The sequence below is a fragment of the Pinus tabuliformis genome, chromosome 8, assembly GCF_031772625.1.
Source record: "Pinus tabuliformis cultivar Carrire ecotype Pingquan chromosome 8, CPIR1, whole genome shotgun sequence".
Taxonomy (NCBI): domain Eukaryota; kingdom Viridiplantae; phylum Streptophyta; class Pinopsida; order Pinales; family Pinaceae; genus Pinus; species Pinus tabuliformis.
The window spans coordinates 1,655,432,764-1,655,446,134 of NC_142294.1; the positions used below are offsets into that span (position 1 = coordinate 1,655,432,764).

The window sequence follows — 13,371 nt, forward strand, 5'->3', positions numbered from 1 at the left end:
GAAAAAATTGGATGAGCTGTTGGTGATCGTTCCAGATTCAGTGCTTGAAAAATTGATTATGACTGAATTCGTTATGATGATCAAGCTGAATGCGGGATTTTGGGGCTAATGCTACTAATTTTCATAATAAGTCTGTCGTGTCATGGTATTTCTGGTTATTATTGAAGTGAAATTGGTCTGACCAACTATTTTCACAATTCTAAGTGTGTGTTGTAACTGGTCATTCCAACAATACACAAATTTGTAAGATATAGATGTCATTCGAGGAGCTGCATGAGAGATTGGAGAATGATGGACAATTTAGTTTGTGTGAGCTTGAGTGTGTTGTGGAATAGACTCATGATGATTATAGTATATCACATATTTTATTAGTAAGCAAGTCTAGGGTGTTTTATAGTGGTCTTTGTAATGTACCTGGAAACTCCAGAGTTGGAGTGTGAAATGTAAGGCTGAGAAGGCATGTGTATCCCCATACAGTTTGTGGTAATCTAAAAACCACTTTGTATTTGCAGTGTCGGTTTGTGGTAAGCCAGAAATGACGTGTAACAATGAAGTGGGACAGAGATTCATGTAAGCATGGTTTAGGGTTTGCCGACAAAACCCTTGGCCCATGGTGGCTGGAGTGCCCTAGTGGTATCTCATTTTAACATAGTATCATTTTAACATGAAGAGCCTTCGTGGTTGAATTGAGTGCCTTGCTGGCATTGTTGAACCTTCATCGCTGCGGTTAGCCTTGGTGGCTGAGAGCCCTTGGTGGCATGGTCGAGGGTGATCCATTAAAACCCAGAGCATGGTTACAGGTAATCCGATAAAACCCATGATGATATTGGAGGGGGATTTATATGTACAGGTACATGTGTGCAATTATAATGGTTGATAGAACCATGTATGTGAAGGACATCCTATAAGACTAGCGATTGCAGCGGTTTGCACACGTGCGTTTCGATAGATGGTTGTTCCTTTATATGGACATCAACATATTCTTTTTGGTATATTTGACCACAACTAGATTTTGCAGATTGATATGGAGACAAGTACTCATTAAGGGGGAGTGTTGGAATATCTAATTGCTACTTGTCTCTAGTTGTGATTCTTTCTATGTAAGGAGTTAGTTCTTATTCTATAGGAGTAGACTATATCTACTTGTTCCTAATTTGATGTGTGGTTGAGAGATTTCCTCAACCAACAGATTGTGTGTCCAAAATAGTCTCCCTATCTTGAGACAACACTCTGTATATATGCAATATTATTTTAATGAATAGAACACAGATAATGTGCCTATTGATATTTTAAGTGAAACTTTTCGGCTTCTCGGAAAATTCCAACAAGCTCAGAGTGCACTATCAAGTATATTGGAATGTCCAATATTTTAGATCTATGTTCCTTATGATCATTATAAAGTACTCAGAGACATACAATGTGTTTGTATGAAGATATGAGTTTTTGGTTTAGTTGAACCCGTTGTGATACCTAGAGATACAATCACTATAAAGGAAGTAGTAATAGAGCACTATCACGTACTCCTATAGTTACAACAATTTCATGGACCAAATTTGGAAACAAATCTATAAGATTATGGAATGAGCCTTACATTAAACAACATAGCCATAGCCGATTGATTTTTCACCAAGCTCAATCTAAAACATTCATTTCTACTGTAATTATCATTATGTCAATTATATTCATTGTTGAATTCATGTCTTGAGGATCAATATGATGTCCATTTAGTTACACAAGTGGAATTCCTTATGATTGTGGGTTTCTAACGGAGTTGGGAAACAAGGCAAAGCCATGGGTGGGACAGTTGCAAGCCACAAAGCCGCTGACTACAAGTTGTGAGGGTGGAGCTGAGCCACTAGTATAAAGGTGGGCCATGGAGCCACATGATGTGGAATGGAGGTGCCAGCCCATGACGAAGGTTAGGCATTAATTAATTAAATGATTTACTATTAGTCAGAACCATGTCGGGGAGAGAGGTACCATAATAGCAAGACCCCCCACATCACATCAATGTAGGAGAGGAGTGGTCCTCATTTTAACAAAAACCATTGGATTGCTCAAGTGAATTTGGGATGTTTGATTTAGGGGCATGGATCAAAGAATGGAACCATGAGTGGACCCCCCATCTGTGACATTGACTAGGGGGATTCGCTATTCAATATGAATTATTGATTTCTATGTTGTTAATAATAATCAATTGATCAAGAGGGTCCATAGGTATTATATCGTATCATATTGTATTTAATATAATATATTGTATATATTTCACAATGGTTTATGTGGGATTGGCGGAGGGACCCATGCACAATTATATTAAAGCATTATGTTGAGTTGTTAGGCACCGAGAGTGTGTGGTGGACCCAGAGCGCATGACGTGCATGCCTAGGTGGAAAAAGCACCTGGGATATACATTATATTTTATTCATTTTATTCGGGCACATGTATATATAGAGGGGCAAATACATATCAATATATGGAAACACATAAAATATGTTCATATATATATAATAAATGGCCCGTGAGACTACCAAGGGATGTGGATATGTATGCTATGTAAGGGCCAAGATGGCCAACCTTGGGGGTGGTGGGTGAGAAAAATAAATGCTCAGGTGGTCGATGAGGTGAAGGCCCCATGTGGCAATTAATTTTGATAGACATACCAGAAATTTGAGGGTGCATGAGCAACAAATTTTAAAAACGAAATAAGGCTTAGAACAATTGAGGATTCAGAGGAGGAGAGGCTAGAATTTGCAAGGCCGTGACTTTCAGAATTTGGGCCATGAATAGTAAAAAGAAAGGTAATTTCAATCAAAACATAGTTTTCAACCTAGAATTTTGGGTTGAAATCAAAATTTTACAAAAAAACCAGAAGGAAACTACAAGAAACATGAGGAGTGAAAATTAAGTTTAGCGGGAAAAACTTCGAGAGGGAATAAATTTTTGTCTCGTTATCAGAATTGCGCAAATTAATAGTCAATGGAAATTGATTGACGAGATTTTTTTTTTAGCCAACCCAAGATTTTAAATTAGATGATATTTGTGAAGAAATACCGCATGAAAACTGAAAAGTTTGGAAAAGAAGCATTTGAGTCCAGTTAGAACTTCTAGTGAGCATACATTTTAGCCCTATTATCGAAATCTGATAAGTGAGTAGTTAATGAAAGCTATTGACTAGAAGAATGCACTAGTGAACAGAAAAATTGAATTTGAGTAGGAATTGTAAAGAAAATTCCCTGCAAATCTAGTAAATTACAACATAATCATAATGAGTCTTAACAAGGTTATAATCACTCAAAACATAGGAAATTGAGTACAGTATGTTGGTTAACTAAGAACTAGCAATGACTAATATAAAATTCCCTAAAGAAGGAACTATATTGAGATTGCAAAAATGAATTGGAGAGCTCTGGTTTCTTGCACTACCATGGTGGATATGTATGTCTAGGTAACAAGAACATGATAACTTTGTACAGTAAATAATTGGATGAAATGTCAGTTAGTATAACATGCCAGTATATGCAGATATTGCTATAATGGGAGTAGAAATATAAGATACATGTGGTTGGTATGATAGATATAAATAATGAGAAAGACCATAGAATATGACATCTATGCTGATTGAGTTCCATGATATGAAAGGTAATGAGAAGGAAAATTCTCTATACCTTCTCTTTCTAATGAATTAGAAATATTGTATGTGATGAATATGGATATATGAATGTGATGTATGAGTATACGTGTGGTACATACAATTTGATTGAGAGTGATATGATATAGCATCTATTCAATATCTGATATGAGGGCTAATATAATAAGTGTTGATTCAATTTGCATGTATTATTTTGTGTTATAATTATATGAGCTAAAAATTGAAATTCTTAGAAATAGAATATTTATAGATATGCTATTGGTTTTATGGGCATTCTTAGAGAAGTTATAGTTAGTTGTTGTAAATTCAAGATCTTATTTTGGTAAATGTAACATTGAGAATGTATTTTGATGCTATGAGGTGGAAGGTAAGAACTATGGAAAATTATTCTAGGTAGGTAATAGCAATGGATAGACATTGGAGAAGAAACATGTTTGGCTACAAAACAGGTTCATGCATAGAACTATGAAAATATATGATAGTTTGTAACAAGAATTGTATATAGGAATAACAAATAGTGAGGATATAGTGGATTGAATGTAGGAAATTTATGAAAAAATTGCATACAAGTTTTGTTGCAGGATGCAAGTGGTATAACTAGGTCACAAGTGGTATACATGACTTCATATAGGGAATAACAAGACATTAACAGGTTGTACTAGATTGGTCATAGGTATGTGACCCTTTCTTTATAGGTTATAAAATAATTTTCATAGGTAGGTGACAAGATCACTACAAGTTACAATAGGTGGATTGGTCACAAGCAGTGATAGGTTTTCTAACAGGTTTTATGATAAGTTTTATGAATGATTTATCATAGGGTGATAACAATTCTACAATAGGCCTATGACAGTCTTATGGCAGGTTGTAATAAGTCTTCTAAAAGGCCTTGTATATAGGTTGTGACAGGTCTTTTGACGGGTATACACCACAATTGTCACAGGGCTATACTACGTGTTATGGTGGGACTAATGATAGGTTATGACATGTTTTATGACATGTCATAACAAGTGTGAATAACAAGAATAACAGGATGTAGCAACTTGTAATGTATTTGATACATCTTTGACATAATAGAAGGTTATATAAATTCAAATACAAAAGAAAGAACAAAGACAACCAGAAATGCAAACTGACAGCCGAGGATATATGTTTTTATGAAAAAATTGTATGCAAGGAATATGCTTGTGATTGAGACAGCTACAAGCTAGCTTTGACTATGAATTTTTGAATTACATGAAATTTCATTCATCATGATTTGTTTTTATTAATTATTGTATGCACTTAGTTGTTGAATTCTTTTGTTGAAAGAAAGAAGATATATATGCATATGTCATTATACATGTTTGTATATGTGAGCGTTAATTTTTGCAAGTATTAATGTCACATGTTTTATGTCCTCTAGGTATGTTGATGATGGTGCGAATCTTGGATGCTTGTCAACATGGGGTAAGGACCAGGCTCCAGATCCTATTAATGTGTAGATGGAACCAAAAGTGTGGAGGATGCTCCAGGATGAAGACATGCATGAGATCATGGACTTCCTCACACTTAAGACTAAGGAAACTAAGCTACCTTAGTCTAGGAAGGAATCCCTATGTTCTATCTAGCCCAATCAATTGTAGAAACGAAGAGTTATTTATACTATATTGATTAAACACATAACCATCTCACTCTAAATGATTAAAGATAAGTTAAAACATGCAAGTTGTTGGTAGATTAAATGATATGAAAATGAGGTGAATGTGCATGTTTTGTGAAGTGTTATTATGCTTGGAAAATAGAGAAAATAAACTTTAACCATGAAATCGTGAAACATTGATGATGTTTGATCCCCATATGAAGCATATACCAATGGAATTTAAGATAGAATTGTGCCATAAGACATGAATTCCTAGCATATTGAAGAATAATGATTACGATTTATAGATTCCACTAGGAAGGATCTACATGAGAATGGGCTCCAACCACTAGATTAACTATGATACTCAATAAAATCAAACCCCTTCCAAAGAACCTAATAAGGGGTTTCCTCACAAATGGGTTTGATAAATCCATGTACTAGTAAAGGATAAATGGGGAATAATGCCTTAACTTACCCTTCTACATGATAATGTTGGCCCCCAATAGGTAAACCTAGTAACCTTGTAATAGCCATAAAAACTTGTACCTACTCCCTGTAATTTTTTTATAACATAAACCAAGAAGAAAAAGAAAAAGAATCGACTCCAAAATTTTCACTCAAAAAATATTTTTCTTATGGCATATGATATTACTATTTGACAATTACCTATTTGGGAGGAGGGTTTAGCCTTATATAAATTCCCTTTGTAATGGCTAGTTAATCCTTCTCATAAATTAATATCTTTTATTCTTTCCATCCACAATACTAGACACTGAGTCATTTTTCAAGAAACTATTTTTTTTACACAAACAAAATTACCCACTAGGGGGTCAACTTCGCTCAAGATGCCATGATTTGGCTTGGATTTTAATGTTTGGATTGAAGACACAATAGCTAACTGAAATGTAGCTCAACATTTCACCTTTTAACCCAAACATTTCCTCAAAACTTGGAAAAGGTGTCCAACTTTGGGTTGAACCCTCCCACATGTGGATGAGTGTCGGCTAGCAACAATTTGGTTGAATTGGCTAAAGTTTCACTTGATAAGGATAATGCTGAGCTTGGACAAGATAAATTTCAACTTGAAGAGGAATCCATTCACCTTCTTAACCATATCTGACTTGGGACATCGCACCTCAACCACCTTACTATTCTCACATGTTGGCTAGGGGAGGCCAAAATTGCTTGCATATGCATGAGAACTCCAACATTGGCATTCATTTATGTTTTAGAAGGTGTACACCATGATAGGAGCCTTATAATTCACATGCAACACATAAAATAACACATGCAACATTGCTTTCATCACCTTTCATCAATATGAACATAGAATACAAATCAACCACCTTGGAGGCTGAATTTTTCTTGGTAGGGTCTCTTTTTTATCAAAACTCAACATGGCATGTCAAAGAAATGTGAGATTTCCATTAGGTGAAATGTATACAATATTTCCAAGGAAATGCATGATGACTTTATAAAGTTTGACCATGTGCGAAAGACATAGGTGTGCATAAAACTACAAGCTTGGCAATCCATACGATGTGTGATCACTTCCACATACCAAACATTGAAGTAGCTCCCTTAAACAATGTGTCCTAGTTGATGCATCTCAAGGCCTCAAATCCTATTTAGGATGAAAGGAATTAACATTGGATACTACAGGGGCCAGGAATCGTTGACCATTAGACAACCTAGGACACAATTTATACAATCATCCACATAGCCTACAAGGCTTTGGTACTTGCACCTCCTTCCAATCATACAATGGTAATATCCATGAAAAATGTAGGGTACCTATTCAGAAATATCAAAAACCAAACAATATCAATAATAGTCATTTTAAAAGTTATTGGCCAAGGTAGTTGGTCATAAGATTTCCCTCAATAAGAACTTCAAATACCTGTTATCATTATCTTAAATCACACTAACATAAATCCATTCTAACTCCACAATCTAATAATGAAATAAAATAAAATATAATAAAATATTTGAGTAAATAATAAAAATTGATTTTCTAATTAATCATGATCATAGTTTAAATTTGGTATAGTTATATCTCTTAAAAGGATATTTGCAAATAGTTATTAAATTGGTTAGATTTACATTATTTCTTCCGTACACTAAACATGATAAAGATTTAAAATATCATCACATAATACATAAGAAATGTAGATTGTTCATAAAAATATGATAACAATAGAAGTTCCTAAGAAATAGAAGTTCATCAATGCTTCTTTGTATAGGGAGATTTTGTGCATGTAGTCTAATAAATTTGGTGGAATTTTATTTAATGTATTTGTTCAAATTCATAAAAAAATAAGATTAAAGTGTGAAATATTGGAAAGCATAAAACAAGCCCACGTTGAGTCTATTCAATTTAATAGTATGATAGATATAAAGATAATTTAAATTTAATATATATATATATATATAAGTATTAAATTAAAAAGCTTTCTTATTTTTGTAACTCGCAACATTTTCACTTCTACCCTTAGCACGAGGAAGTTTGATTGGCTTAACTTCCATCCGGTGCAATATTTTTTTTTTTTTTTCTATGTTAAGACTAAACTAAGTACCCACGGGGAATTGAACCGGTGACCTATTGCAAGGAGTGCCTTAACAGCGCACCCATTCACCGTCAATCCAAAGCCCCGTGGGCCCCATCCGGTGCAATATTGACCAACAATGACCAAAAATATAGATCTGCCGAGGAATAGCATGAAACCTGAACATTAGACAACCCTGCACATAAAGCATCGCAAAAGTTTGAACTTTGAAGACTAGGCTTGAAAATATTAAGATATACCGGCCAATACAAGCCAATCCCTCTACATGGGAAGAAACTATCCTAAAATTATCCTAGGATGTATGTATCATATGCTGTTCTCCTCAAACAGGTCCAGCAAGGCCAAAATCCTTGGGACATAGAGTGGTAGACGGAACTTGGAAACATCATAGTGATGCAAGATAGGCCTAAAAGCATCCTCTTCAAGTGGTTTGAACACCTTTTTAACACGAATCCTCACCTGTGCTGGAAACCTTGATTCATCTTTGCATTTTTTGTCTTCCCAAGCTGTTGGATCAATATTGGATCCTCCAAAGCTGATGGCCTGATATATTCCATGCAACTGATGGGTTGTATAATTATACAAAAAGAGTGGCAGACCTGGTGTTATGGCACGAACAAAATCCCGATATCGTTGAGGCAAACCAAACAACATTCGCTTGAGATATTTTTGCATAGTGTCGTTGTTGCATACAAACATGTAGCCACTGAGAATCTCATTTCTAGGGAGAATTTTTGAGGATGGTAATGTCTTGAACCGCTTTTCAAAGCTATTATTTTTTTAGTTGTTGTTTTCGTTGCTACGACTATTGCTGTTATACTTAATGCCATGGCTTATGTTATAACCGCCGTGTACAATTCCAACTCTGGTGCCAGATTCAAATGGTTTCCGAATCAAGTTAAATTGGTCGTCGTTAACTTCCTCAAGCTTCCTATTTAATTCCCCCCTGTTTCACTTGTGAGTATAAAGTTTTAGGCTCCAGACTCTTAATCCTGTCACTTTTTCCTCTCGTTTGTTCGAATATAGAGAGCTTTGAGGCAGCCAACGTCCAATCCTGATCCTCTGAGCTCCGACCCCGAAGGTCCTCCTCGAACTTCCCGAACACAAAAGAGTCCACCATTTTCCAGAACTTAACCGACTTAATTTCTACTGTTAGATTCCAGCCACCGCAATTACGATACAGAAATTGCAAAGCCCCGAAGCCAACAATTCAATCTGTCGATGTCACTTGCAGAAAATTTTAAATAAACGACAAAACAACCTGGTTCACTCAAATCTGTTCAAGTTCAACTTCTTCCTGCAGAAACTTTTCTGGTACAAATGGAGATTCAGTATTTGAGAGCCTAAAGCGCTCTAAAATTATTTATAGTTATCTCAATTGAAATTGGATCTAAAAAAACACAGAGATATCGTGGCCCTTTGTAAATTTCCACGCTACGGGTCCCACGGGTGGAAATTAGAACGTCAGCTCGACTATGAGATTGGCCCGGACTCCAGTGGTTAGAGGTGGGGACAAGGTTGGAATTTCAAAATAGACTCATATAATTGGATGGTTTTTACACTTCTTTATTAATTTTTACAATTTCAACAAAAAAATCTCGACCGTCTTATAAATTTTAATCTATATTTGACGAGCAAATCACGCCATGACGAGCAATTCACCCGTCAAATTCCATCCCTGGTCGGGACTGAGTTTCGTTTTTACACTTCTTTATTAATTTTTACAATTTCAACAAAAAAATCTCGACCGTCTTATAAATTTTAACCTATATTTGACGAGCAAATCACGCCATGACGAGCAATTCACCTGTCAAATTCCATCCCTGGTCGGGACTGAGTTTCACATCCCTGTTCGGGACTGAGTTTCACTTGACAGCCCTCAAGAAGAGGTCAACTTCGACCCCGACCTGGTAGGGTGAATCCCACGAGATCTGGGAAAAATTCTCTGAACCCGATTAGTCGGTCGGGACTGCGTTTCACTTAACATCCCACAGGTAGAGATTAACTCTGACTCATTTGTTCGAATATGGAGTGCTTCGAGGCAGCCAACGTCCAATTCTGATCCTATGCGTTGAGGGTCCAAAGCTCCTCCTTGAACTTAGAGGTCGGGACTTGGGGTTGAGCTTCATTTTAACATTTGGCTCCCTATTAAATAACGAGCCCGACTGCTCCCCTGGAACCGACTGGTCGGTCAGCCGCCCACAATGTGAGGTCGTGGTCAGGCTTCATTTTAACATTTGGGTCCATGTTTTCTGAAACATTAAGTTTCCAAATAAATCTCATTAAGAGAATGAAAGGATTTCCAAGCTCATTAAGTTTCCAAACGAATCCGGGAGCATGTTCAAACTGGAACACCCTTCGAATTCAAATTGCCCAACGGTAAACATAAGATTGATTATTCTTATTCCTCATAACTATTGTACAGATGGAAAAATAAACAGAGAATAGCAAGAAATCGAATGCTCAACTGAAATTATGGATCAGAGTGTTTTATTTAACAATGAGTTTTACACTGCATTACATTCCATAGGCAAATGCCTGTTTTATAGTTACATAACTACTTAACCGTTACAGATCTATTCGTTACAATGAACTGTCTATACCTAAATTTCCTAAACCGACTAAATCGTTGTCAAAACTAACAAACTCCACCTTGACAACAATTTTCCCATTCATCATCTTTCCTGCAAGCCAAGAGAAGCTAAACACCATCGCAGCTTCTCTACTGTAACTGGCTTTGTGAATATGTCTGCACAATTTTCTCGTGTATGGACCTTTTTAAGAGCTACTTTTCCGCCATCGATCACATGTCTCAGAAAATGATACCTTACATCAATGTGCTTGGTTCTGCTATGATAGGCAGGGTTTGTAGCCAAGTGAATAGCGCTTTGACTGTCACAAAGTACATTCACTTTCGCTTGCGTCCTTCCAATCTCATCGAGCAAACCCTTTAACCAGATTGCTTCTTTACTGGCATCTGAAGCAGCTATATATTCAGCTTCGGTAGTGGACAACGCAACTGTTTCTTGAAGCTTTGACATCCAACTAATTGCTCCACCTGCAAGAGTAAAAACATAACCTGTAGTAGATCTTCTTTTGTCCAAATCACCTACATAGTCAGCATCTACATATCCGCAAACTGATCCTTCACTACCATTAAAGACGATGCAATGGTCACTTGTGCCTCTTAGATATCGAAGCACCCATTTCACTGCTAGCCAATGTTCTTTACCTGGATTTGCCATGAACCTGCTGACAACTCCAACTGCATGTGAAATGTCAGGTCTTGTAGATACCATCGCATACATTAAGTTGCCTACAGCGTTTGCATATGGTACATGAGACATATATTGCTTTTCTTCATGAGCTCTAGGACTCAAAACCGAAGAAAGCTTAAAATGGGAAGCTAGGGGAACATTAACAGGTTTCACATTATTCATAGAGAACTTTTCAAGTACCTTCTCCACATACTTCTGCTGTGATAACCAAAGCTTACCATTTTTCCTGTCTCTGTGTATCTCCATGCCCAAGATATGTTTTGCTGCTCCAAGATCCTTCATATCAAATGCCCTAGAGAGTTGAGCCTTTAACCTGTTGATCTCTTCCATGCTTTTGCTTGCAATAAGCATATCGTCAACATACAAAGCTAAGATAATGAATATGCCATTGAAACTTTTGAAGTACACACAATGATCATACTCACTTCTTATAAAGTTCTGGCTCACCATGAAGGAATCAAACTTCTTGTACCATTGTCTGGGAGACTGCCTTAGACCATACAATGATTTCCTGAGCTTGCAAACTAATCTTCTGCTGCGACCTCGTACAAAACCTTCTGGTTGTTCCATATATATCTCTTCATTCAAATCACCATGTAGAAAAGCTGTTTTAACATCTAACTGTTCTAACTCAAGATTAAGCAACGCAGTTAGTGCCAACACAGTACGTATAGAAACAAGTTTTACAACTGGAGAAAAAATCTCATGAAAGTCTATACCTTCAACCTGAGAATACCCTTTTGCTACCAGTCTCGCCTTATATCTTTCGATACTACCATCAACTTTCCGTTTCAGCTTGAAGACCCATTTACATCCAACAACACTTCTCCCTTCATGAAGCTCTACAAGATCCCAGGTATTGTTCTTGAATAAGGAGTCCATTTCTTCTTCCATAGCCTTTTTCCATTTCTCGCTATTTGCATCATCTATCGCTTCCTGATAACAAGACGGTTCCCCATCTTCAGTAACCAAAGCAAAAGATGAAGCAGAATCTTCATACCTTTTGGGAGTTTTCCTTTCCCTTGTAGACCTTCTCAGAGTGACTGGTTGCTAAACTGGTTCAGAAACTTGCACTGGTTCAGAAGCTTCAACGGCTTCCTTTGTGTCTTCAACACCTTTGTCTCCAGAAGTCTCTCCTTCCTTTCGACTGTCACCGAAAGATCTAGCCTCCAACTGAACTCGTTGACTCGGCGATACCTGTTCCTGTTCCATTCTTTCAACATTTGATTTTAACAAAGAAGATTCATCAAATGTTACATCTCTACTAATGACTATCTTCCGCAATGTAGGATCCCACAACCTATATCCTTTCACTGCATAGTCATACCCAACAAAGACATAACATTTCGACTTTGGATCTAATTTTGAACGCTGATTTTTCGGAATAAGAGAATAAGCATCACAGCCAAATATCCTCAAATGAGAATAGTCACAAGACTGACCTGTCCAAACTTCTTCAGGAATTTTACAATCAATCGCTACTGAAGGTGATCTGTTAACTAAATAACAAGCAGTAGATACTGCTTCTGCCCACAACTCCTTTTGCAAGTTAGCATTGCTGATCATGCTTCTGGCTCTTTCCATAAGAGTCCGATTCATACGCTCAGCAACACCATTTTGCTGAGGAGTATAAACAGCAGTTTTGTGTCTAACAATGCCCTCATCCTTACAGTATTGTTCAAACTCAACAGAAGTGAACTCACCACCATTGTCAGTTCTTAGACATTTAATAGATTTGCCTGTTCTTTTCCCTACCATTACTTTAAATTGTTTAAAGACATTGAATACATCAACTTTCCTTTTTAGCATATAGACCCAAACTCTACGAGAGTAATCATCAATGAACGTTAAAAAATACAATGCACCTCCATATGACATAACAGGGGAAGGCCCCCACAGATCAGAATGAATGTAGTCTAAAACATCTTTACTATTATGATTGCCAACTTTAAATCTCTGTTTACAATGTTTTCCGTACACACAATGTTTACAGAAATCTAAATTCAAGGATTTCAGACCGGGAAGAGATTTACGTTTCATCAGTATGTGAAGACCTTTCTCACTCATATGACCCAAACGGTGATGCCACAGACGAGTACCTGCTTCTTCCTTTTCTGACGCAACCGCTGCTTCACCGACCTGAGTACTTCCTTTTAACCTGTAAAGATTCCCGACCTTTTCTGCCTTCATAACCACAAGGGCACCTTTGAAGACTTTCAAGACGCCATCCTGACCTGTAAACTTATAACCATC

The 13,371-nt window shown here is 36.8% G+C and overlaps 1 pseudogene; it reads right to left on the reverse strand.

Annotated features, from left to right (window-relative positions):
* Positions 1-8,146: 8,146 nt before the first annotated feature.
* On the reverse strand, positions 8,147-8,960 carry LOC149242536 (B2 protein pseudogene; annotated as a pseudogene).
* Positions 8,961-13,371: the final 4,411 nt, after the last annotated feature.